We start from the raw sequence: 25,948 nt of genomic DNA on the forward strand, positions 1-25,948 counted from the left end.
TCTTAATGGGGCAGTCAAGATCCTTACAGAACTGTTTCAATTGGGCCACTGTGTAACTCTCTAGTTTCCCTAAATCAAAAGCAGCTCCAGCTGATGCATCTCCAGACTGTGACATGATGAAACGTTAACAGAAGTGCAAAGTTCCAAAGGCAGAAAACAAGTTACCAATGAAGTTCAAAAGTCAATCAAGGATTACCACAAAATGGAAGTAGGGAAAAATCCAAAAAAGAGAAAAAGCAAAATCACAAGACAAGTAGTATGTGGTCACGTAGTGGTCTGCACTGAAAACAGTAGTGTACACTTAATAACTGTATGTCAAGTACAAATACAAGTCCAATCCTAACCGCTGATCACCAATGTTATAAATGGGGTCTTTGGTTGGCAGTCAGGTTACCCCCTGTCCAAGCAAGGACCCTCACTCTAGTCAGGGTAAAGGAGAATCACCCTCAGCTAACCCCCGCTCACCAACTTGGCAGCATGGCACGCGCAGGCAGTCTTAACTTCAGAGTGCTAGGTGTAAAGTATTTGTACCAACCCACACAGTAACTTAATGAAAACACTACCAAATTACATATCACAGGTTTAGAAAAATAGAAAGTATTTATCTAAACAAAACAAGACCAAAACGACAAAAATCCAACATACACAAGTCAAGTTATTAATTAAAAAACAAAGAGTCTTAAATCCTTGAGAAAACAGGTAAAAAAAACTTTTAGCGTTGAAAAGTACCTGGGTAGCATCAAAATAACACGCATGGGCGAGTATGCGTTGAAAAAGGTAAGTGGTGCGTCAATTTCTCACCCGCAAGTGAGACCGTGCGTCGTTTCTCCTGCTCCGGTCGGGTCGGCGTGCATTGTTTTTCCTCCCGGTAGGGGAGCGATGCATCGATCCGGGCAGCACTCGGTTCTGGGCAGGCGTTGCGTAATATTTCCGCACCCAGCAAGGTTCGTGTCGAAAATCCTGCAGCACGGTATCAGCAAAACCGTGTAATGTGGGTTGAGACGTTAACAGCCTCCATCAGCGGGTGTTGCGCTTCGTTCTTCCAGCTCTGTGCATCAATTTTCCAGCCTGGAGCGTCAATTTCTGCCACGAAGCCGGCGGCGTGTCGTTTTTCAGCCGTGTCTTGGAAGGTGCGTTGAATTTTCCCCTGCACAGTGGTCTGTGCATGCTTTTTCAGTCTTGGTCTGCCAGCTTCACCTTCCAAGGCCCCAGGAACTGGATAGGGCACTACTTGGCAGGGCAGGAGTCTCAGCAGAGAATCCAGGTGCTGGCAGGAGAAGTCTTTGATGGCCCTGAGACTTCAACAACAGGATGCAAGTTCAGGACAAGCCCTTGGAGATTTCTTCACAAGCAGGAAAGCACACAAAGTCCAGTCTTTGTCTTCTTGCAGAGGCAGGAGCAGCACGTCTCCTCAGCTCTTCAGCTCTTCTCCAGGCAGAGGTTCCTCTTGATGTCCAGAAGTGATCTAAAGGCTGTGGTTTTGGGTGCTCTTCTTAAACCTATTTTGGCCTTTGAAGTATGCTTACTTCAAAGGAAAGTCTCTCTTGTTTGTGAAATCCTGCCTTTCCCAGGCCAGGCCCCAGACACACACCAGGGGGTTGGAGACTGCATTGTGTGAGGGCAGGCTCAGCTCTCTCAGGTGTAAGTGACCACTACTCCCCTCCCTCCTAGCACAGATGGATCATCAGGATATGCAGGCTACACCCCAGCTCCCTTTGTGTCACTGTCTAGAGAGAGGTGCAAGCAGCCCAACTGTCAAACTGACCCAGACAGCGAATCTACAAACAGGCACAGTCACAGAATGGTTTAAGCAGGAAAATGCACACTTTCTAAAAGTGGCATTTTCAAACACACAATCTTAAAACCAACTATACTAAAAGATGTATTTTTAAATTGTGAGCTCAGAGACCCCAAACTCCACATGTCTATCTGCTCCCAAAGGGAATCTACGCTTTAATCATTTTTAAAGGCAGTCCCCATTTTAATCTATGAGAGAGATAGGCCTTGCAACAGTGAAAACCGAATTTGGCAGTATTTCATTGTCATGAAATATAAAACACATTCGTATATGTCCTACCTTAAACATACACTGCACCCTGTCCATGGGGTTACCTAGGGCATGCCTTAGGGGTGTCTTACATGTAAGAAAAGGGAAGCTTTAGGCCTGGCAAGTGGGTACACTTGCCAAGTCGAATTGGCAGTTTAAAACTGCACCCACAGACACTGCAGTGGAAGGTCTGAGTCATGTTTACAGAGCTACTAATGTGGGTGGCACAACCGGTGCTGCAGGTCCACTAGTAACATTTGGCTTACAGGCCTTAGGCACCTCTAGTGCACTGTACTAGAGACTTACCATTAAATCACATATGCCAATCATGGAAAGCCAATTACATACACATTTTATACAGGAGCACTTGCACTTTAGCACTGGATAGCAATGGTAAAGTGCCCAGAGTAACAAAAACAGCAAAAAACAGAGTCCAGCCCACATCAACAACCTGGGAAACAGAGGCAAAACGTTAGGGGAGACCGCACCAAGGATGAAAAGTCGATCACCAGAATAGAATAACAGTACCATAACCAAGTCCACTGTAGTTTTAGTTTTTTTAACTGCCCTCAACAGCATTGTTGTTTTCTGTAAGCACAATTGGGGTTCAATACTTACTCCACTTCTTCCAAAGTTGCAGCACAACGGGTGCTCTGGTTGCTGCTGATGACAGATGTCGCCAATTTGTGATGATGGCACCAGCATGAATTTGTCATTAATAACACTATATTTATTATGAAGCTGACTATAAAGTGGAGATCCCATTTAATCAGCCTGCAGTTCTCAACTGACTCCGGAGCTCTCAACAGTCTGACATCATAGGAATGCTGATATCATCACATTCCATGCTTATCTCATGTACAACATGTTGAGGGACATACTGACTTGGAAAGCTTGGTAACCATCAGTATTTTACCCTCTTTGACAAGAGCTGGGTTTCTGTCATCTCGTATATGAAGAAGGCACCACCTTCAAACTCTCCAAAACCTGTGAGGATTGAGGGGTTAACCTTAAATCTGAAGAGGAGACTGTGGTGCCACCTCCTGCACCAGCTACTACGCTGCAGATGGCTCAACCTGGGCCTCCATCACCAAGGAACCATACCAACAGATAGTAGTTTCACCATTGGCTCTTGGACAGCCTTACCCACCTCCAGGCAGAGATGAGTCTCCTTCAAGTTCACAAAAGTGATATAGACATATGGCCTCTAAGTGCTGCTCTTACCATGGGTGCTCTCAACACCAACCAACTGAGGTTCCTACTCTATGGAGGTACTGACGGTGCAATATTGTGTCTTGCCATTCTGATTCAAAGTCTAATTGCACTTCTTCTACAAATTGGTGAACCTTTTCACTAGTGCCATTGGACTATACCCCGTTCAAAAGTTCACTCACTGGCAACCTTGTGTCCTTTTACAAACATTCCCATAGAGCCGTAAGGAAGTTCAATACTGAAATGTTGTACCAAACACTTGTGATATTTGAAATTATACAAACAAAACCTGAAGCTTGCACTATAGTTTATCTAGTTGTGGGCTTGTGCAATCGGTTTTGAAAATGTTTGTCAATCCTCAGTTTGACATGTAAACAAATCTTGCAAAAAAAGCTCCGGTCGGCGGACTCTTAACCAAAGTTACTGAAGGAGAATCTTGTAGGAGACTCTTTGATAGCTGTAAAAAGTTCAATCCATTGAGCTGCGTTCTTCAATACCTCAAGAAAAAGAGCAAAGGAGATAGGATACCTTTGGAAGGAAGGTGTTTCAAAACTCTGCTGGGATTGTCAGAGCTGCAAGTTTTATGCATTCATTAGTTGGTATGATTGATCCTTGTAGGGTTCAATAAGCACTTTTGTAGAGCATCTTCCACTGGACAACAGTGAAGAGTTTTAAGAAATTATTAAAGAGGGCATGCTCCCTTCTGAGAGCAATTGTTCTGGTGAGGCCTACAGCCAATCTGGTCCCCAATGCAGTCTATCAGACTTCTTTCATGGTTGAGGTGCAAAAAGCTCAACAGAAGATGGTAGCACCTCCATTTAATGTATCTTCTTTATCTGGGTCACAAATTAATAAAGCGATCCAGGAGGCTGGTCTTGTTTTAGAGTGGTATAATTGGTCAAAAAAAACTATAGACTGGAAAGTGGCCCGAGCCATTGCCAGTGGCAGAGATGAACTCCATCAAGTTATTATGTATTCAATCCAGTTCCTCCCACTGTTTGCACTCAGCTGGGCAGGTGTACATCTAATTTTCTCCTTGAGTGGCAAAAGATAAAAAAATGATTTGTGGGTGCTAAGTATTGTGCAGAATGGGTAAGAAACCAGGTTTTCTTATTGTTCTAAAGTTCCACTGCAGGGAAAGACTTGTGATATGGTGGATCAGCTGATTAAAGAAATACAGTGCTTCTTGGAGACAGCTTCAATCGAGCTAGTTCAAAGAAATCAATGGAACAAAGACTCTTGATAATTTCTAATCAGGAAAAAAGGTCCTAAACTGGAGTTTCGGACAAACGGGTCAGAAAGGAAACATTAGAATCTTAGCACTCCGTTAACTCTTTTGCTTTTTCTATGAGGGGATAGAATGAGTGCCTTGATTCTGCAACACACATATTGTCACCTAATGATTTTTCCCAAACACCTGAATTTCTTTATGTTTTGAGGCCAACAACAAACATCTCCAATACAAAATTCTGCATTTTAAACTAAGATAGGCCCCCAGAGTATTTTCAAAGTCAAATTTTCAAGTGGATCCCTATCTCTACCAGAAAGACGGTCACCCTGGCCCTCATCTCCAGCCGACTCGACCACAGAAACACGCTCTATGCCGGAACCACCAATCAACTCATAAACTGCCTCCAGACTATCCAAAACACACCAGCAAACTTGTCCTCGTCCTCCCTAGAAAAACCAGCATCACACTACACCTCAGCACCCTCTACTAGCTCCCCATCCAACAGAGATAATTCTTCAAGCTCCTCCCACGTGTACAGAGCCCTCCATAACACCAGACCTGCCTACATCAACATTTGCCTCTCTTTCTACCAACCAACCAGAGACCTCTGCTCAGCCTCCCTCGCCCAGGCCCACGTTTCCTGCACCGCTGCAAACACTACAGAGTTCTCTCCTTTCTCCCACCTCGGCGCCAGATCCTGGAACGACCTCCCCTCCACGTGCACTCCTCCCCCTCCCTGAAGGATTTCAGAAAGCAGCTTAAAACTTGACCTTTTGACTGCCAGCAACAGCCTGACAAGGCTAGCAGCACCCCCCCCCCCCCCCCCCCCCCCAGCACCTGGAGACCCCTCGGGGTAACATGCTCGCACTCTACAAGAATTCCTGATTGAATAATGATTGATTGACTGTAGTACCCGCTTTTATTCAAAGGAATGGTGTTCCCTTTTGTCATTATCTGGATGACTGGTTTGCCAGTGCAGAATCACACTCGAGGCTGCTGCATTTCCTCCAGTTTAAAATAAACCTCTGTGACCTAGATCTTCGCAATTACAAGTATTCAATACTCAGAGCAACTCAAATGGCTAAATATCTGAGAGCAAAACTAGGCACAGTGTTAGACAAGTGTCTCTTTTTAAAAGGTTTTTGACTTTGCATCAGAAAGCCTTCAATGTCACTTAACCACTTTCTTCCCTGGTCCAGAGCCATTTGTTTGATGTTTTAGGGCAGGTCAAGTTTAACCTTCCACAAAGAATATCCTGGCCAAATATGCGTCCTTTTTTCACAGAATGTTTGCAATTTTAAGGGTATTCAAGATTTCAGCAGTCCCCAGTAGGAAGCAAAAAAACAACAAAAATTGTGGCAGTTATAAAAAAAAAATTAAAAAGTGCTGTGCAAGAAAGTATATATCTGTTTTGAAATAAGTGGCAAGAACAAAGAGTTTGTTGTTCTAAGGTCATCCTCTTCCCAGCTTTCAAAAACAGGCGGAGTTGTTAAAAGGATTATTATTCCCCCACAGTTTGGGCAACTTTCTAATGGTGGTCACTATTTCCTATTGTTGAGGTCTGTTTTTACTTGCGGTGTTTGAGTAAAAAAGGTGTGAAACCCATTGGTGACTCTAGAAAGCCATACATTTTTATTTTTGAAAAGTAGACAGAATTCTGATATCTGAAAATGCTGAGTGTTCATGGATTTCCCAAAGGAACTAATTGATGAAGACAGAAAATAGCTAAACTGAGTAGGAAAAACTAACAATAGGTGACAATGTGATTCTTTCTAGGGGGCATATTTTACAAGTCCCTTGCTCCACCTGTGTATAATTTTTTATATGCTCCGGCAGCGCAGAGTGCAGACCTATATCTACAATGCCACGCAAAGCCACTTTGTGTGGCTTTTCATGGCCTCATACCTATAGTGTAAGGCAACACAGCGCAAGTCTCTGTGCTGCCTTACACTGCATTAGGGGAGCATTCCATGGGTGTTGCACTGACTTTTCCCATGCAATACTCACGGGTTTTGAAGCATTCTCAGATATACAAAGACGTGTAAACCTGGGAGTGCGTCAGACCTGTACGCCTACCAAGGGGCGGCGTAACGAGGAGAAATATATTTATTTCTCCTCGTTTTTTCCTCTTACATTCAGCAGCACACATAGAAAGAAGAAAAAGCCTCCTTCCTGCACAAAATCAATCTTGTCAACAAAGCAGACACCCATGCACCATGGTGCAAGGGTGCCTGCATTGCCGCTAGGCACCAAGTTGTGCTCATGTGCCTGCTGAAAGGTCAGGAATGCACTATATCTCATAAATACTGTGCATTCCTGCCCTTTCAAATTGGCATAGGGCAGCGAAGTTGTAGGAGGCTAGCTCAGTATATAGGTGGGGTACCCTGTACTGAGTCCAGGCAACCCTTAATGATAGTGTTACTGGTGCCAATAAGCAAAGCTCTCATAGAGTAGCTGTGGAGAGCAGCTAAGACTTATTGGAGAGGGAGTAAAGCAATTGCAAATACCACATAAGTCAGTCAGTGATGCTCACACAAGAAAATTCCACACTAGTGTTAGAAAAATGATGTATTGTTTATTAAAGCACAGCCACTAAACTAACTTTGGTATATTTCCTAATCGGAGATATACACACACAAAAATATACTTAGAAACAGGTAAGGAAAAGTATAAAATAACATGGGACCCCATGTGGGGGTTGAGGGGGGAGAAACTGTATGAGGCTGGCCTGGCTTATAGTGGGTACCTTATGGTACTTACACCTTGTGCCAGGTCCAGTTATCCCTTATTAGTAGAATAGAGTGTTTCTAGCAGCTTAGGCTGTTAGAGGTACCTATGGAAAAGCAGCTTAGGCTGAACTAGGAGACATGCAAAGCTCCTACTATACCACTTATATCATATAGCACAATATTATCAGAAAACACAATACTCAGAGTTACTAAACATAAAGGTACTTTATTTTAATGACAATATGCCTCAAAGGATACCCTCACTTAGGAGGTAAGTAATATACACAAATTATATATACACAAACCCAAAACAGGTAAGTAACAGTGAGAAAAGTAGTGCAAACTATGTAGAATCACAATAGGATGCAATAGGTAGACATAGGCCTAGGGGCAACACAAACCATATACTCCAAAAGTGGAATGCGAATCACAAATGGACCCCACGCCTATGGGAGGTTGTAGAGGGTCGCTGGGACTGTGAGAAAACAGTAAGGGTGTCCAAAATACCCCACCCCAAGACCCTAAAAAGTAGGAGTAAAGTTACCCTACTACCCCAGAAAGACAGTATAGTTGTGATAGGGGATTCTGCAAGAACCATAAATGCTACCAAAGCACTGAAGACGGATTCCTGGACCTGAGGACCTGTAAAAGCAGGGGACCAAGTCCAAGAGTTGTGTCCGGGGGGGCAGGAGCCCACTAAACCCCGGATGAAGGTGCAAAAGGGCTGCCTCCGGGTGGTGCTAGGAACTTCCCCTTTGGTGAGAAGATGTCCCACGGCGTGCTGGAAGTTGCAGAAGTGTTTCTATGCAGAAATACCGCAAACGAGCCTTGTTAGCTGCAAGAGTCGCGGTTGAGGACTTTGGGGAAATAGGTGTGAAGGCTGGGGAGGAGTAGCCTCCCCCAGCCTCTGGAAATGCTTTGATGGGCACAGATGGTGCCCATCTCTGCATAAGCCAGTCTACACCGGTTTAGGGATCCCCCAGCCCTGCTCTGGCTTGAAACTGGACAAACGAAAGGGGAGTGACCACTCCCCTGACCTGCACCTCCCAGGGGAGGTGCCCAGAATGTCCCAGACCTCTGCCATCTTGGAAACAGAGGTGTCTGTGGAACACTGGACTGCTCTGAGTGGTCAGTGCCAGCAGGTGACGTCAGAGGCTCCTTCTGATAGTCTCTTACCTCTCTTGGTAGCCAATCCTCCTTCCTAGGTAGCCAAACCTCCTTTTCTGGCTATTTAGGGTCTCTGCTTTGGGTAATTCTTCAGATAACAAATGCAAGAGCTCATCAGAGTTCCTCTGTATCTCCCTCTTCACCTTCTGCCAAAGGATCGACCGCTGACTGCTCAGGACGCCTGCAAAACTGCAACAAAGTAGCAAGACGACTACTAGCAACCTTGTGTGGCTTCATCCTGCCGGCTTTCTCGACTGTTTCCAGGTGGTGCATGCTCTGGGGGTAGCCTGCCTCCTTTCTGCACCAGGAGCTCTGAAGAAATCTCCCGTGGGTAGATGGAATCTTCCCCCTGCAACCGCAGGCAACCAAAGACTGCATCACCGGTCCTCTGGGTCCCCTCTCAGCACGACGAGAGTGGTCCCTGGAACTCAGCAACTCTGTCCAAGTGACTCCCACAGTCCAGTGACTCTTCAGTCCAAGTTTGGTGGAGGTAAGTCCTTGCCTCCCCACGCTAGACTGCATTGCTGGGTACCGTGTGATTTGCAGCTGCTCCGGCTCCTGTGCACTCTTCCAGGATTTCCTTCGTGCACAGCCAAGCCTGGGTCCGACACTCTAACCTGCAGTGCACAACCTTCTGAGTTGTCCTCCGGCGTCGTGGGACTCCCTTTTGTGTCTTCGGGTGAGCTCCGGTTAACTCCTCTTCTTAATTGCCTGTTCCGGTACTTCTGAGGGTGCTGCCTACTTCTGTGAGGGCTCCCTGACTTGCTGGGCGCCCCCTCTGTCTCCTCATCCAAGTGGCGACATCCTGGTCCCTCCTGGGCCACAGCAGCATCCAAAAACCCTAACCGCGACCCTTGCAGCTAGCAAGGCTTGTTTGCAGTCTTTCTGCGTGGGACATCCATCCTCCAAAGAGGAAGTTCCTAGTCCTCTTCATTCTGGCAGAACACCACACTTCTTCCACCCGGTGGCAGCTTCCTTGCACCCTCAGCTGGCATTTCCTGGGCTCCTGCCCACTCTCGACACCGTTGCGACTCTTGGACTTGGTCCCCTTGTCTTACAGGTACTCAGGTCTGGAAATCCACTGTTGTTGCATTGCTGGTGTTTGTTCTCCTTGCAGAATCCCCCTACGATTTCTGTGCTCTCTGGGGGTAGTAGGTGCACTTTACACCTACCTTTCAGGGTCTTGGTGTGGGCTATTTTTCTAACCCTAACTGTTTTCTTACAGTCCCAGCGACCCTCTACAAGCTCACATAGGTTTGGGGTTCATTCGTGGTTCGCATTCCACTTTTGGAGTATATGGTTTGTGTTGCCCCTATACCTATGTGTTCCTATTGCAATCTACTGTAACTTTACATTGCTTGCATTACTTCCTTTTGCTATTATCTGCATAATTTTGGTTTGTGCACATATATCTTGTGTATACAGTATACCTTATCCTCATACTGAGGGTACTCACTGAGATACTTTTGGCATATTGTCATAAAAGTAAAGTACCTTTATTTTTAGTATATCTGTGTATAGTGTTTTCTTATGATATTGTGCATATGACACCAGTGGTATAGTAGGAGCTTCACATGTCTCCTAGTTCAGCCTAAGCTGCTTTGCCATAGCTACCTTCTATCAGCCTTAGCTGCTAGAAACACCTCTTCTACACTAATAAGGGAAAACTGGACCTGGCACAAGGTGTAAGTACCTCTGGTACCCACTACAAGCCAGGCCAGCCTCCTACACTGAGTGACCCCCAGCGACCAGGAGAGCAGAGGTAAGGACCTGGTCTTCTCAAGGACTAACAAGAGGACTTAGAAAATGGGTTGTGCAAGAACTGGACCAGACTAGAAGAAGCCAAAGGTGGATTCTGAAAGAAGAGGACCTGCAAAAGAAGGGGACAGAGACCAGTCCACGATGGAGTGTCCAGTTGGGGTAGGAGCCACTACCCTACCCTTCTGTGGTTGAAGAATTGGGTCGACGGGGGAAGAAGTAGACCAGCAGTGGAGCCCAGGAGCTAAAGAGGAGTCCTTGGAATGTTGCAGATGGTGTCCCACGTCGGTCGTCAGGTTGCAGATGGTCAGTGGTTAGGAGAACTACCAACAAGCCTTGGCAAATGCAAGAGGAAGCAGAAAAAGAGTTGCAAGGCTGAAGATGACCAGCCTGGTCCAGGAGACTTGACCCTTGGAGGGTACTCCGGGCTGACACTCAGAAGTTGGGAGAGCCAGCACAGACTGACCCTCCAATTTTAGACAGGGTAGACTTAGGCTACACTGAGGAGGGTCAGGAAGAAAGCTTGGAACAACACAGCCCTGTTAGGAGCACTGCAGGTAGTAAAAAGGGGGGTCACTCAAGTAGGCCCACTTTTACTCGTAGAAGGTTGGTACAAAGGGTCTCCAGGAGGATGGATAGGTCCTCCTCATCTGTCAACACCCATGTGTCATCATTGTCTGATGGGACCCGCCACTCTAATTCAGGGGGGGAGCCCCTAGATAGGGAATTCCACAGATTGAAATTAGACTTAGCCAAACTGGGACTGCAGCAGCAACAGTTAACCCTAGAAAGGGAGGCCCTGGCAGTGGGGCTGGAGAGACAGATTTTGGAGCTAGCTCCCCATGGTGGCAGCAACAATAACTTTAGGAACACAAGGGTCAGGGAGGGCTCCTATAACTCTAGGAACCTGAGTAAGATAGTTCCACCTTAGAAGGTGGGAGATGACATCCACAAGTGGTTCACTGCCTTGGAGAGGGCCTGTGAAGTACAGAGGGTCCCTCAAAGACAGTGCGCAGCAATCTTGCACCTCTCCTTCTCTGACTGACAAAGGTAGAGACAAACTCCTCACTGTCAGAGAAGATGCAGATGATTACCAAGCACTAAAGAATGCACTCTTAAATGGGTTTGGGCTAACCACAGAACAATAGAGGATCAAGTTCAGGAAGACTTAAAAGGAGTCCTTCCAGGATAAAGTAGATTTTGTGGATTGCTCTGTTAAAGCTCTGGAAGACTGGTTGCATGAAAGCAGGGTTAGTGATTATCAGAGCCTGTACAATCTAATTTTAACAGTTTCTGACCAGCTGCATCAGTACCTGGTGGACTCTGATCTGACCTCTCCCCAAGAATAGGAAAAGAATCAGACAGATGGGTCTGCATCAGGGTGGGTAGGGGAGCTTCCACAGGGGGTGGCCACAAGAATAAGGATTCAGCAGAGTCAGGACAAGGGTGGGGAGAAACATAAAGAAAAAGAGTCTTCATCAAACCTACAAAACTCTTCTGGGGTAGTACTAAGTCATCTTCCTCTGCCCACAAGAAACCTTGGGGCTACCTAGTGGCGAAGTGTGGCACAATGGTTAGCGCAGCAGACCCTGATGCAGAGATCTGCCCCTTGACCAGGGTTCAATTCCCACCTCAGTGGGTCTTGGGCTCAATTCCCTGGGACCAGATCATTCTCACCTCGGTGCCTAATCTAATTAATGGGTCCCACTCTGTAACTCTGGGCAATAGCTTGCTTAATCTCCACAATGGCCCTGACAGCACTTGGATGCCTGGCTTCACCCTAGGGGTTTCCCAGGAGTGGGTGCCTCACAGAGAAAAGCCAGGAGGGATTCCACAGTGGTATGTGTACAGCTCCTTGAGACCCCAAAGGGTGAGTAGTGCGCTATACAAGTGCAAAGTTTACATTTTACATATGTAGACAAAAAGGCCATAGGGCAGGTGACAGCACCTGTCCTAAAAGAAGAACCAAACCTCCTACCACTGCTACTACTACTTCTACCCCTAGCGTCTCTAGCAGTAGCAACAATAGTGGTAACAGCAGTCAATCTAAAAGTGTAGCTGAACTCATCTTGGGGACTGTAGTGGGCTCTGGGCTAATCAGGGGGACAACTGAGGCTGTTTTCGTCTCTGAGGATGGCATTGACCTTGCAACCCTAGCTGCTTGTCCCATTAATATGGATAAGTACAGGCAGCATCCCTTGATAAGTGGAGTTGAGACTGAGGCCTATAAGGGCACAGGTGTCACAATGGTGACTGAAAAACTGGTATCACCTGAACATCACCTACTTGGTCCACGTACCAAGTGACCGATGCTCATAACAACACTCAGTGCCACCCCATGGCACTTGTTGACTTCAGCTGGGGGAGTTACTGGTCCCAAGAAAGTTATAGTGTCCTCTGATCTACCTGTGAAGTGTCTGCTAGGTAATGACTTGGAAACTTCAGCTTGACCTGAAGTGGAGTTGGAGGTCCATTCAGCATTCATGGGCATCCCTGGGCATATCTTTGCCCTGACCAGAGCACAGGTTAAAAAGGCAAAGGGAGCATTGGAGCCTGGTACAATGCCCCAGGGGGCTCCTAAAAGGAAAGGCAGGTAGGTAAAAAAGTTACCCCCTGCTCAAACGTCCAGTGAGGGTTCCACTCCTGAGGGAGAGGAACCTACTCCTTGGGTGGAACCTACACCAGAGGAGCTGAAAGCTGCCACAGCTGACCTCTTAGGGGCAGGGGGCCCACAAGGGAGGTACTCAATTTAGAACAGCAATCCCGTCCTACGCTGGAAAGTTGAAGGCAGCAGGCTGCAGCACAGGAAGCAGGGAATGTCAGTGATATCCATAGGATCTACTGGGACACAACCTCCTCTATTCAGAAGCAAGGGTCACTACACCTGGTGCCACCAGGAGGTTGGCCATCCCTCTGAAACTTAGGGTGTTCCTGTCAACGTTGACCCATGACATCCCCCTTGCAGGGCTCTTGGGGCATAGTAAGACTTGGGACAGACTTGTCCCTCACTTTCACTGGCCCCACATGTCTGAAGATACCATGGAGTTTTGTCGCTCCTCTGTGACCTGTCAAGCCAGTGGCAAAACAGGTGGCACTCAAAAGCCCCTCTTAATTCCACTACCGGTGTTTGGGGTACCCTTGGAGAGGTTTGGCAGGGATATTGTTGGCCCCCTGGACCCTCCCACTGCATCTGGGAACAGGTTTACACTTGCGTGGTGGACCATGCCACCAGGTACCAAGAGGCAATTCCTCTTAAGACCACTACAGTCTGCAGTAGCCAAAGCCCTCCTGGGAATCTTCTCCAGGGTGAGGTTATCCAAAGAGGTGTGCTAACTTCATGTCTGCATACCTAAAAGCCATGTGGAATGAGTGTGGGGCCACCTACAACTTCACCACTTCTTATCATCCACAAACAGATAGGTCAGGTGAGAAATTCAACAAAACCCTCAAAGGCACCGTCATGGGACTCTCAGAAAAACTCAGAAGGAGGTAGAATGTCCTATTGCCTTGCCTCCTCTTCACCTACAGGAAGGTTCCTAGGAAAGGGAGTGGTTACAGGCCCCTTTGAACTTATGTTTGGACACCATGTCAGGGATCTAATTGCCCTTGTGAAGGAAGGCTGGGAGCAATCTATTAAGCTTCCCAGACAAGACATTGTGGGTTATGTATTGGGCCTAAGATCCAGAATGGCTGAATACATGAAAACTTCAGCCCATTCAAGAACTGCAGAAGCAGTGACACAACCAGAAGTCTGTACTGGCTGTTTATCAGCCAAGACCGAAGGTGTGGGTCTTGGAGCCTGTGGCTCCCAGGGTATTACAACATAAATGAATTGACTCCCACACTATTGTGGAGAGAAAAAGTGAGGTCACGTCCTGGTCTGCCTGGGCACTCCCAGAAGCCCCACAGGGTGCTTGATGTGAATCGCTTAAAACCTTATTATGACAGGGCCGACATGACACTACTCATGGCCACTCATGAAGGAAAGGAAGAAGAGAGTGACCTCCTCTCTTACAACACAATAGATGGTACAGTAGAGGGAGCTATTCTTACTGACTGCCTCTCTGACCAAGAGAAGGATGTTTGCAAAAAGGTCCTGGGTCAGTTCTCTGAAGTGTTCTCTTTCTCCTCTTTTGAGACTCTTCGGGTGCCCCACAAATTCTACAAGCCAACATTCCCACACTTCTCCCAGTATAAACAGTCTCCTATTTATGTTGGTAGCCTATCAGCTCCAAAATGCAGCAACGAAACATCAGGGTTTTTCCAGTCAATTTCTGCCATTCAGGGAATGTGGGAATCTACCACTCCCAAACATTTCTGAAAACTAAACAACCAGAGGAATCCAGGATGGTGTGGCTTATGTCAATTCCACTATATTTTCCTGCTCAAAATAACATGCAAACATCATAACTATGCCTAAAATCACTCAAAGTTCTCTCACCGTCCATAAGGTGAAACTTCAGTGTTTGGTCCCGGGCTTGGCTGTTGTTAAGAAATTAGCTGCCACCACCAATTGATTAAAATTGCTGTTTATTAAGCACATCAATGAGAGTGTAGTCATCACAACCCAGCCAACATCAACCAACTAGCTTAGAACACTCCACTTCAAAGAAGATGAAAACACAGTAAACCTACTGTTTAAGGAGAAACCCACCAAGATACACCATGCAACATTACCTCTTCCCTTATCAATACAGAGAATACAAAGCAATTAACAAATGGGGAAGCATAGGAATGAACATAAATTGAACTATTTATACTTATGAAATTGTACACATGATAATACACATAATACAAGGCTAATCAACATAATCACATATGAATACTAGTCATCTACGATTCCTGACACTTCTTGCCCTCTCACCATTTGAATTTGCACTTAACATGCATCTGAAATCTCTTCCATCCAAGGTAACTGTCTCAACAGCCCCATTAGACGGAGAACACAATTCATTGTCAGACCTCAACATGAAGCCGAGACACTCCTTCTCCATCTCACCCCAACTCTCACAACCCCATTGATACAGTGTAACTCTTAATATTCCATCTCTACCATTCTCAAGAACAACCAAGTACTTATGCACCTCTTTAACCTTGAAAGGCCTTCTGAACTTAGTGAGTCTATGACCAACCCAGGAATATTTTAGCTTGACCCAATCACCCTTCTAGATGTACCTAGAATCGCTCCACATTAGCTTGTCCTTCCTCCCATCATGGAACGTCCACTCCTTCATCCATGCTGCAATCAACTTGGTGCCTGGAACCCTACCACACTTCATCTCAAACAGGAATTTATGAGTGATTTCATTCTCAGTGGTCAAGTATGCCCATACCATGTCCAACACCAACTTCTTAACATCCTGACCATTTGCCACAACCAACTGAATCATGCCCTTGACTACTCAATTAGCCATCTACACCATACCATTGGCCTCTTGGTTTTAAAGGGAGGTGCAATTGTGTTGAATCACAAGACCCCAAACAACTTGCGCCTCATACATTGTTAATGGATTATCATTATCTATTATGATTACTGAGGGAACATGTTCCTCAATAAAAGCCTTTTAACAAACCAAGGCCCATATTTATACTTTTTTAGCGCCGCATTTGTGTTGTTGTTTGACGCAAAATCGGCACAAACTTACAAAATATTGTATTTTGCAAGTTTGCGCCGATTATACATCAAAAAACGATGCAAATGTGGCGCTAAAACGTATAAATATGGGCCCAATTGTCAATCTCATGGAAACTTCACACACAAACTTCACTGCTAACCATTTGGTGTTGATTTCAACGACTACCAAATATAGGAGGCTGCCTGGTTTGTAGTGGGTAGCTAAGGTACTTAAACCTTATAGCAGGTCCAATTATCCCTTATTAGTAAAATGTAGACAGTGTTAGCTGAGCAACCAAGGCCTATCTAGGAGACATGCAAAGCTCATGCAATACCACTGTAGTCAGGCAATACTCACACACATGAAAGAAAATACTCAGGGGCATATTTATACTCCGTTTGCGCCGAATTTGCGTCAAAATTTTTGACGCACTTTCAGCGCAAACTTTGCTCCATATTTAAACCCTGACGCCCGATCCGGCGCACAATGAAAATGGCGCTATGTGCGCCAGTTTATGGAAGCGGCACCCCGCCCTGCGTTAATGACATGCAGGGTAGGCGTTCCCGTCCAAAAACAGACGCACACAGAGGTGCGTCGTATTTATGCTTCCGGGCAAAAATCACTCCCGCGCGGCAGGCGGCGCAAAAAAATCACGCAAAGCACGAATATCGTGAAATTTTGACGCCTGGGTCAGGGCAGGCGTTAAAATGGTGCAAACACACCTGTACTTAATCAGAACACACAGAATAAACAACAGAGCAGCATAGCAGCAGAGCGGCAACAGGGAGACATGGAGGTGCTTTTTCTTCAGCGTGCACGTAGACGCAGAGACCTGCAGCAACAACAGCAGCTACAACAACAACAGCAGGGACCCCAAAGACAGCGCAGAAGGCAGGAGAGGATATTCCGCCCAAGAACAACCCTGCATGGCCTCAGGGAACGAGACATCATCCAGAGGTACCGGTTGAAATGGCAGGCCATTCAGCAGCTGCTGACAAATATTGAACAGCAATTGGCCCCCACTTTAGTGACTCCACGCACTATCCCAACAGAAACAAAGCTGCTTGCCGTACTTCACATGCTGGCAAGTGGCTCCTTTCAGACAACTGGTGCCCTGGTTGGTGGAATATCACAACCATCTTTCTCCGCATTCCTGCCTAAAGTACTGGATGCCATCATTGGACTGACACCCCGCCACATCTGCTTCCCTAACACACTGCAGAAGCAGCAGGAAACCAAACAGGGGTTCTACGCCATCAGTGGCTTCCCGCACGTCCTTGGTGCAATCGACTGCACACACGTACGCCTTGTGCCACCTGCTGCGAGTGAACACCTCTACCGCAACAGGAAGCACACACATTCCATCAACGTGCAGGCCATAGTCGATCACCAAGGACTGATCAGCAACATCGTGGCTAAATATCCTGGGAGTGTACATGACGCATTCATCTTCCGTCACTGCACCATCAACCAACACTTCCAGGATGGACGGTATGGCAATGGACTACTTGTTGGTAAGGACAAAAATCTACTCACTGCACAGAAACCCTCTAGGATAAACAACCCATACACCACAATAGCAACACCTAGACAGGAACACACTGAGGTACTCACATCACTAGCCATATTTCACAAGTCACCATTGAACCTCACATACACTGGAATTTACTCTACAGCTTAGTGTGAAGACATTAATGACTGTGGTTGCCTAAATGTCACCTTGCAAATTTGAAGGCTCACAATAACCTGTACAGTAATACAATGCATAAGTTCTAAGGGATGGGATGGCCTGGGTATGTTCATATGAACGTTTCTAATACACTTTGATGTTTCAACTCTGCATGGAACTATCATCACACCCCCAGTGAGGACACACGGACACCTGTGTCACAAGTCACAATGCAAGGGAGGGCACACTGTACTTGAGAAACCAATACATCCTGCTGACAAACAGTTAGCCAACAAACACTTGCTCAGCCAAGGAAAAAAAACAATGCCAAAGTTTTCACCAACAACCATAGGTTGTCACATTAGTACACAAAATACTCACAGACAACACAACACAACTACTGCCATCAAAGATACGTACAACAGTGCCTCCTACATCTAATTGATACCATTCTGTGTTTCTCTTTCAGCTGATCAGGGGTATGGCATCCAGCCTTGGATAATGACACCATATGGGAACCCAAATACTGCTGCTGAGCGGGCATACAATGACGCCCACAAGAGGACACGCAGCATTGTGGAGCGGACCTTTGGGATCCTAAAGTCAAGGTTCCGCTGCCTTGACATCACTGGCGGTAGCCTACTATACTCCCCAGAGATGGTCTGTAAGATCATACTCACTTGTGCCATATTACACAATATTTGTGTGAAAAGGAACATTCCCCTCCTTGAACCAGACCCAGACATGCCTGAGGATGACGATGAGGAGGATGCTGGCCTGCAACAGGAGGGGGAACAACCTAACACGGCAGCAGGAGTGCGTAGGCGCCAACAGATTGTCAACAATTTATTTACTATTATAATCACTTGTATTCCACACTTGTAAATAAACACAGATAACAAACACCACATCATGCTTTGGCCTATTCATTTCAGACCACCTTTAGTTTGAAATTGCTGAAGATGAATGTCGTCTCATTGAGCAAGAATGCTATAACATTCATCACACCAAAAATAAACATCACAAATGTATGCACAGAGGGTAGGATGTGACATGATACATTACCATACACAGAGCCCAACAAGAGTACAAATGTGACAATTACAGATGCCGGATCCAAACAACTGAAACAGTCTCTCATCCAGCCCAAAATTGGAGATCATTTGAAAGTCACATCACACGTGTTCAGAGACAGGGTGGGACCATCCATGTGTACGTGACCATGTCATCAATGGCTTCTCTCAAGTGTGTGATATGAGCAGTACACAATTGGTACAACATCAGCTGCCACTAACTCAGCCGGAGACCTTGAAGTTACAGTGACAACATACACCCAGACAGGTGATAGTGGATCCACATTCCCACACACATGTACACATATGTCATACAATCAACCTAATATTTGAAAGTAGACCATCACAGTTGTGTCCCAGTTTGAACCTAGCAGGAAGATTGTAACATGACACTAAACCAGTTTATGCAGAAAGGGACACAGACAACCAAAAAATTATTCTCATTATCACATCGGGAACGCTGAGAGTCTTGCAAACATAGTCATAGGAAAATGGTATGCAAGTTAGCTCCAATTCATCATTACTGCAAATGTCAAATGGGCTAATGAGATGAATGAATGGTCAACAGTCATTCATACCATATGGCCTTACATTAGCCTGCTGCTGCAGGTTTGCCATGATATAATAAATATACTCCATGGATACAGTAGCTATTCTGGATGGTCAAATCCTAGGGTGCTGGGGGCCTAAGTCCACCTCTACCGCCCCCAAAACATACAAGAATCATGTACTTGTGAACTAAACACATGCATAAGGCACATGTGTGGCCTCCATGTCATAAGTCCAACACAAATCTGAAACACAAAATCATAATGGGACATGGTTAGCCCCATAAAAACTGTAAGTGACTCTTCCACTCCCTGTTAGGACTACAGATAAAAGCATCACCATCATAAATGTGGACACATTTTGGAGACGGAATACATAATGGTATCCCATCCATCATTTCAAAATAGCCATCAGCAATTACACCAAATATGTCGTCAAATATGGTCAATACATTAGTCAACGTATCCCAAACATTACAGTGTGAATGCCTTCTATACATAAAACAACGGACATGTGTCATATCCAAACACAAATATGTATCACATCGCACCGTTTGACCATGACAAATCACCTTTCCAAAGGTAAAAACATGAAGACATAAGGACAAAATTGCTCCATATTCTACGCATACAGCATGGCCGTCATAATTTGTTCACGTACATGAGTGCACACAATGCAGAGTCAAATACAAATGTATCCAAAAGTGTCTTAATATTTCGCCTTCAAAGTATATTTTACATCCACAATATTTTTGACTCTGCATCATGTGCACTACTGTACGTGTAAAAAAATTGACGCCCATGATGTATGCATGGTAAAATTTACGCTACATGGACAATATGTTGGTCATCTCATGTACATTTAAAATTATTAATATTCATATCATATTTTTTCACTCCGCATCATGTGCACTACTGTACGTGTAAAAAAATTGATGCCCATGATGTATGCATGGTAAAATTGACGCTACATGGACAATATGTTGGTCATCTGATGTACATTAAAAATTATTAATATTCATATCATATTTTTTCACTCCGCATCATGTGCACTACTGTACGTGTAAAAAAATTGACGCCCATGATGTATGCGTGGTAAAATTGACGCTACATGGACAATATGTTGGTCATCTCATGTACATTAAAAATCATTAATATTCATATCATATTTTTTCACTCCGCATCATGTGCACTACTGTACGTGTAAAAAAATTGACGCCCATGATGTATGCGTGGTAAAATTGACACTACATGGACAATATGTTGGTCATCTCATGTACATTAAAAATTATTAATATTCATATCATATTTTTTCACTCCGCATCATGTGCACTGTAATGCGTCATAAAAAAATGACGCACAACTGTGTATGCGTGAAAATATGACGCATAACGGGAAAATAAAAACGGCGGCCATTTTATGCAGGAAGTGATGTAATAGGATATCCTGTGTACCAAATCTGTACTGGGAGTTAACTTTCACTTTCACTTTGCAGTCTCAGATTTATCTAGACTGTGTGGTTGTGTGAAAGGTGTTGTCCTGTGTTTTACTGCTTTAGTGTCCTGTGTGCCTTGTATTTTGTCTTAGTGTCAATCTATTATTGTTGTATAACATTGTCTCAGTCTGTTTAGTCTTGTTTTGTCTATACCTGTGATAGTTTGTATTGTCTGTGGGAATCTGTTGTGGGTAGCATAGTTTGGGGGGTTGGTTGGGCTATTTTTCTCCTTCTTCTTTTTCTTTCACACCTCTACCTTTCCCCATTTCCCACTTTTACTTTCATATTTCATTTGTCCATTTTTAGACCTCTGAATATGTCAGGTAGGCCTCGCCTGTCCAGGATGGGTGAAGACGAATTGGGGGGGTTCATATGGCTAGTAAGCCATTTCCTCCCACTGATGCTGGAGGCTGGGGGCCGTGTGATACAGGGGTATCACACGGAGGCGAGGAAATCCGGTGGGAGAAGGTGCGCCATCACCTGGTCCGGGTCTACGGGAGTCTGCGAAATGTCCATCAACTCAAGCACCGCTGGGCAGATCTGATCACCAGGGAACAGGACCTGCTGGACCACCTGGGACTCCGGATTGGTGGCCATGTTGGTGAGTACAAATCAATTACATGGGAATAATAGAAATCTGTGTGTGAACATGTGATGATTGTTAGCCAATCTGCAAAATAAGTAGCTGACTGTGTGTAATGCTAGGGAAACCTAGGCCCATGGTCATACACATAAATCCCCATTTTTGCAACACATGTACACGCAATAACAGCAGTAAAATCCAACATCTATTTGTATTTTGCTAAGTAGCCCCCTCTCTGCGTCACAAAATGATGCAAATGCTGCGATACAAAGGTATACATATGTGTCCTAATGTGTATTTGTTGCAGAATGTGTATGAAGACCTATGCTACCAGTCCGATGGCTCATTTTTGCAACACATACCAGATGCCTGTAGCTGCATGTAATGTAGTGTTGCATTTGTGTCAGAAAAGCAACACGTGAACTGCTCTATTTGTACTCTACTGGTCATAATGGCCAGTGAGTACGTCATGTAGAAACAACATACCTACATATGTAGACGCCATAGCTAGACAGAAAATTGGAAACACATGATGATGCTATACATGTGTGTTGCCTTCACGTCACATGAAGTTAGTCATGTTGTCCACACATATGTCACATGTGTGTCTGGTTGCTGTGCGTTGAACCTGTCCACATAGCCTGTTTGATTGTGAGTGGTGATGCAGTCCTCATGGAACCAGTTTTGGAATGTCTCTCTGGGATGCACATGCTGAGATGTATGGATAACATTATTGTTGGGGCATACTAATGGAGGATTAACTTGGACGACACATGACTGTCCTGGCCACTGCATGAGTGTAGTAGGGTGTGTCACTGGAGCAGGAGACTCATCCAATGATAATGTTGAATACAAAGTCATCCATGCAGGATGAGCATGTGTGAAAGTGTATCATTACCATGTCATATTCACACAGTGTCATTGTAACAGAAATTATTTGTCCGTTCACCCAGTCTGAGTATATTCTTCCTTTCATGCTTTACAGGTGGACCAGCCCCGTACACCGTGGGAGAGGTGGCCCATTTTGACGACCCCGATACCTACAGTGAGTGTCGCCTGAGTGCTATTTTCATTGTTTGGTAATGAAGCATGATGGATTACTGTGTGTTCAAGAGAATTCATGATTTGATGTGCTGGCCGTTCATTGGCTTGGTTGTTTTAGTGTGATATCAAATAGGAATAATGTTTCTGTAAAGCAATACCTAGTCATCTCTCAGATTGAGGGGCTGTAGGTCATTCAATTAGGGCGGCAATTGGGAATGGTATGACTCATTTGGAATACACTGCTCAATGTTAGACTTGGTCAGGGACTTGCCATTAACTGAGTCTGCATATCAGACTGACAGTCTCCCAGATAGCTTAGGCACATGGCTTGGATGACAAGTGCTTCTTCCTAGTTGAGGATGGACTGTGTACACTGTAGGTCGGATCTTCCGGGGGCATGTACTTCCACAAGGTGAACTCGAAGTGTGTGTGACTTGAGTGCAATGGCCTAGGTGTTCTGTCGAATCATGAGAATGGGTGTTCTACCTCCTCTGTGAGTGTTGTAAAACATGCCTCACTAATAGTATGTTATGTTGGGCTAAGTCATATCATTTTGACATGTGTGGACCTGGGATGTGACAAGGTTGGGCTGACTACAACGTGTTGCTAGCCCTTCATAGGTGTTGTGTGTGAAGGCACATACTTGTTGAACTTTCTGTACACTCCTGGGTGTGCATTGAACATGGGATTGTTGGTTGTTCTTCCCACACCACCCACAAAGACTGGGATGTTACTGTGAAACAGGGTACCTAGGACTGTAGCAACCAGTATGTTACACGTATTTAACACCTTTTGTGACTTGAGTTAGTACCTAGGGCCAGATGTAGCAAAATGTCTACACGTTACAAATGGCATAAATTTCGGTTTGTGAGTTGCAAACGTCTGTTTCCTATTCCAAAATGTATTTGGTGGTCATGTACATATTAGCAAAATGCTTTTCAAAATGCAAATAATAAAGGGGTTTACCAGACCTACTTGCAACTCACAGTGGTAGGCAATCCCATTTGCAACCGAGTACGTGGTTGCAAAGTGAGTAGCTGTTATCATCCACTTGAAGTGGATGGTAACCAACTTGCTGACTGGAAGGGGTCCTCATTGTAAAACTTCACCTTTGTGAGTGGACCAAAATAATCCTGCGCAAAACAGCCAGTGGTCTAAGGGACCAATAATTACCGTGCAAATTTCCAAGTTGAATTGTTGTGATTTTTAACTAATTGCAGCTCGTTTTCCTTTCAGGTAAACGGCCTGCACTTGGGGGAAAAAAACTTGCTTTATTTAAAAGCAGTCACGTCTATGGAGTTCTGCTGTTCCCAGCAGGCCTCCATCCCCGTGAGTGCCCATAGTTGCTAAGGTGGGGCAACTTGGAACCCACATCATTGATGTTCATGAGGTGGGTTTTAGGGACCCCATAGCGACTCGCAGACGTTGTCAGAGACACCGTTCTGCTTTGCAAATTGCTAGTTGTTTTTTCAAAATTCCTACATCTGGCCCCTAGTGTGGACATATGATTCTGGGCCAGGGGTTCAATCTTAGCACACAACTAATTCCAAATGCCATTGAGTGAGGAGTGTGATTGTTATCACATAGAATGACATATGTAGTGAAGTCAGTATGCGGAAGAGCTGGTGCCATAATGTCTAATGCCTTAGGTATGATTTGGATGAGTAGTTTAGGGTGATGTCATCCATCATGTAGAGACATGGATATGCTATGTGTGATATGCCCTTATGTATGCATGATTCACATGTACTTCCTCTGAGCCTTTCCGTGAACTATGTCGTAACAATTGCTGCAACCAATACATTTCTAGTAATGGACAAATGACCCATTGTGGTATTCAACCCACTGTAAATTTAAAGCTCAATATTTCCCTTTTCTCTTCACAGCTACAAACCTGAGTGACGCAGATCGCGACCATTTCGAGCGCCGTGCGATGAGGTACAGGCACATCCTGCAGGTGCAGTGTGGGTATCGGAGGATGGGCCGCAGATATCATTCGGATCGGGCCTCCGGGGCGTGGTATGCCACACCACAGGCTCCTCCAACGGTGCCACCAACAACCACCGCCACTACATCCACCAGGTCTGCCCAACGGACCAAGCATCTTCCTCCAGACCTGGACCCAGCCGTGTGGTGGGAGCAGGGCTGTCCCATGGCCACACAACTCCAGCAACAACATCCACTTCCACTGGCACGCAAACCAGCACTGACCCTCCTATCGACCCTGCGGCCTTCCAGGCATTGTCCCGAAAATTGGACAGGTTGATTCAAAAGGTTGACAACCTGACGGAGGACATGAATGAGGTCAAGAAGAAGGTGCGCTCCATCCGGCGCACACTACGGAGGGCAAATCAGTAGTCATTTTGCCCTCCTGAACTTTTACCCCTCCCCTCTCACCTCTTTCCTATTTCATACTGTTAGTTGGGTTTGGGGGGTTAGTTATAGGATAAGTATAGGAAATTAGCTTAGTTAGTGTTAGGTAAGAGGGTGGGGGGTCCTTATTCTTTCTATCTTATATTTTTGTGTGGGTGGGTGGGTGGGGGTCAATGTTGGGATTCCTGTTTAAAAAAAAAAAAAAAATATTTATAAAAAATATGTTTGTTTAGGATAGTATAGTATGTGTGTAGGTTAGTAAGTGTTGTCCTGCATGTGTCTTGTCTCATAATGGTGGGTGGGGGGTTGATGTTTAGATCGTTTCGTTACATGTGTAGAGTAAGTTTAACTTAGGTTAGTTAGGGACAGTTGTGGGTTAGTAGTAGTCAGGTTAGATTAGTGTAGGTTTACCTTTCCCTTAGTTGCCTCTTTTATTACTACTTTGAAATAAAAAAATTGTTTACCCTTTACATGATGCGTTAGGTGCTACCTTTTCATGGCCTTGACATCAGTGTAGCAGAAGGTTTTAGTATGACATTTGTGTCCTATGCTCGCTATCCCCAGGCTATTGAGGTTTAACATGCCAGCTACCGGTGCTAACTTGGTAAGTATCCACCATGTGGGAGAGCCACCATTGGTAGTGTGCATTGATCATCAAGGTTTGGGGTTGGTATGTATCCTACTTCACAAAGAGTGCTTCCAGACTTGTTATTGTAGGTAAATAGATAGGTCGGACAGCAGTGTGAAGTTCAGGGAGATCTTTGTAGATGAGGATTTGTTCACACTCTTGTCTTGTTGCTGTCATTGCTGACCTACATCATGTGTGTACTGGTTCAGCATGACTTTCCTTCATGGAAGTATACGCCGTAAGGGTGATTGATGCTGTGTAATTTGTTTATCATTCCTTTCATTTTACAGCATAATTTCTAATTTTAGTATTGCATGGTGCCTACATTTCTCAGCCACCATTAGTTGTCTAGAATAGCTATAGATGGTGCATCATTCTGTCCAACACAGCATGATTGTGTGTGCTTAGTCCCTTCATCAGTTATTTTCCTCAGTATAGTAAAGCTATGATGCAATCCTGGCCACTGCACAGATGTTTCAGTATACATGAAATCAGGACAGTAGTATAGAGAATCGACATGGTTGCCACACAGCCACTTTGGAGTTATGTACTGCACAGTTGAAGTGTGAAATAACACAGAGACACAATAGGTGTGCAAGTGATATTTATTTTTAGGTGGTGTAGTGCAAAATGTCCATTCACAATGTTAGCTGAGTCCGTTCTGGTGCATTCTTACATGGTGATCCTACAGACGGGGTGTGGATGATGCTCCTGACATGCTGGGGTGATGTCACAGACAGTGCAGAGGAACAGGAATTGCCAAATAGTAGGAGAGA

This window comes from Pleurodeles waltl, chromosome 4_1 (assembly GCF_031143425.1).
Source record: "Pleurodeles waltl isolate 20211129_DDA chromosome 4_1, aPleWal1.hap1.20221129, whole genome shotgun sequence".
NCBI classification, from domain to species: domain Eukaryota; kingdom Metazoa; phylum Chordata; class Amphibia; order Caudata; family Salamandridae; genus Pleurodeles; species Pleurodeles waltl.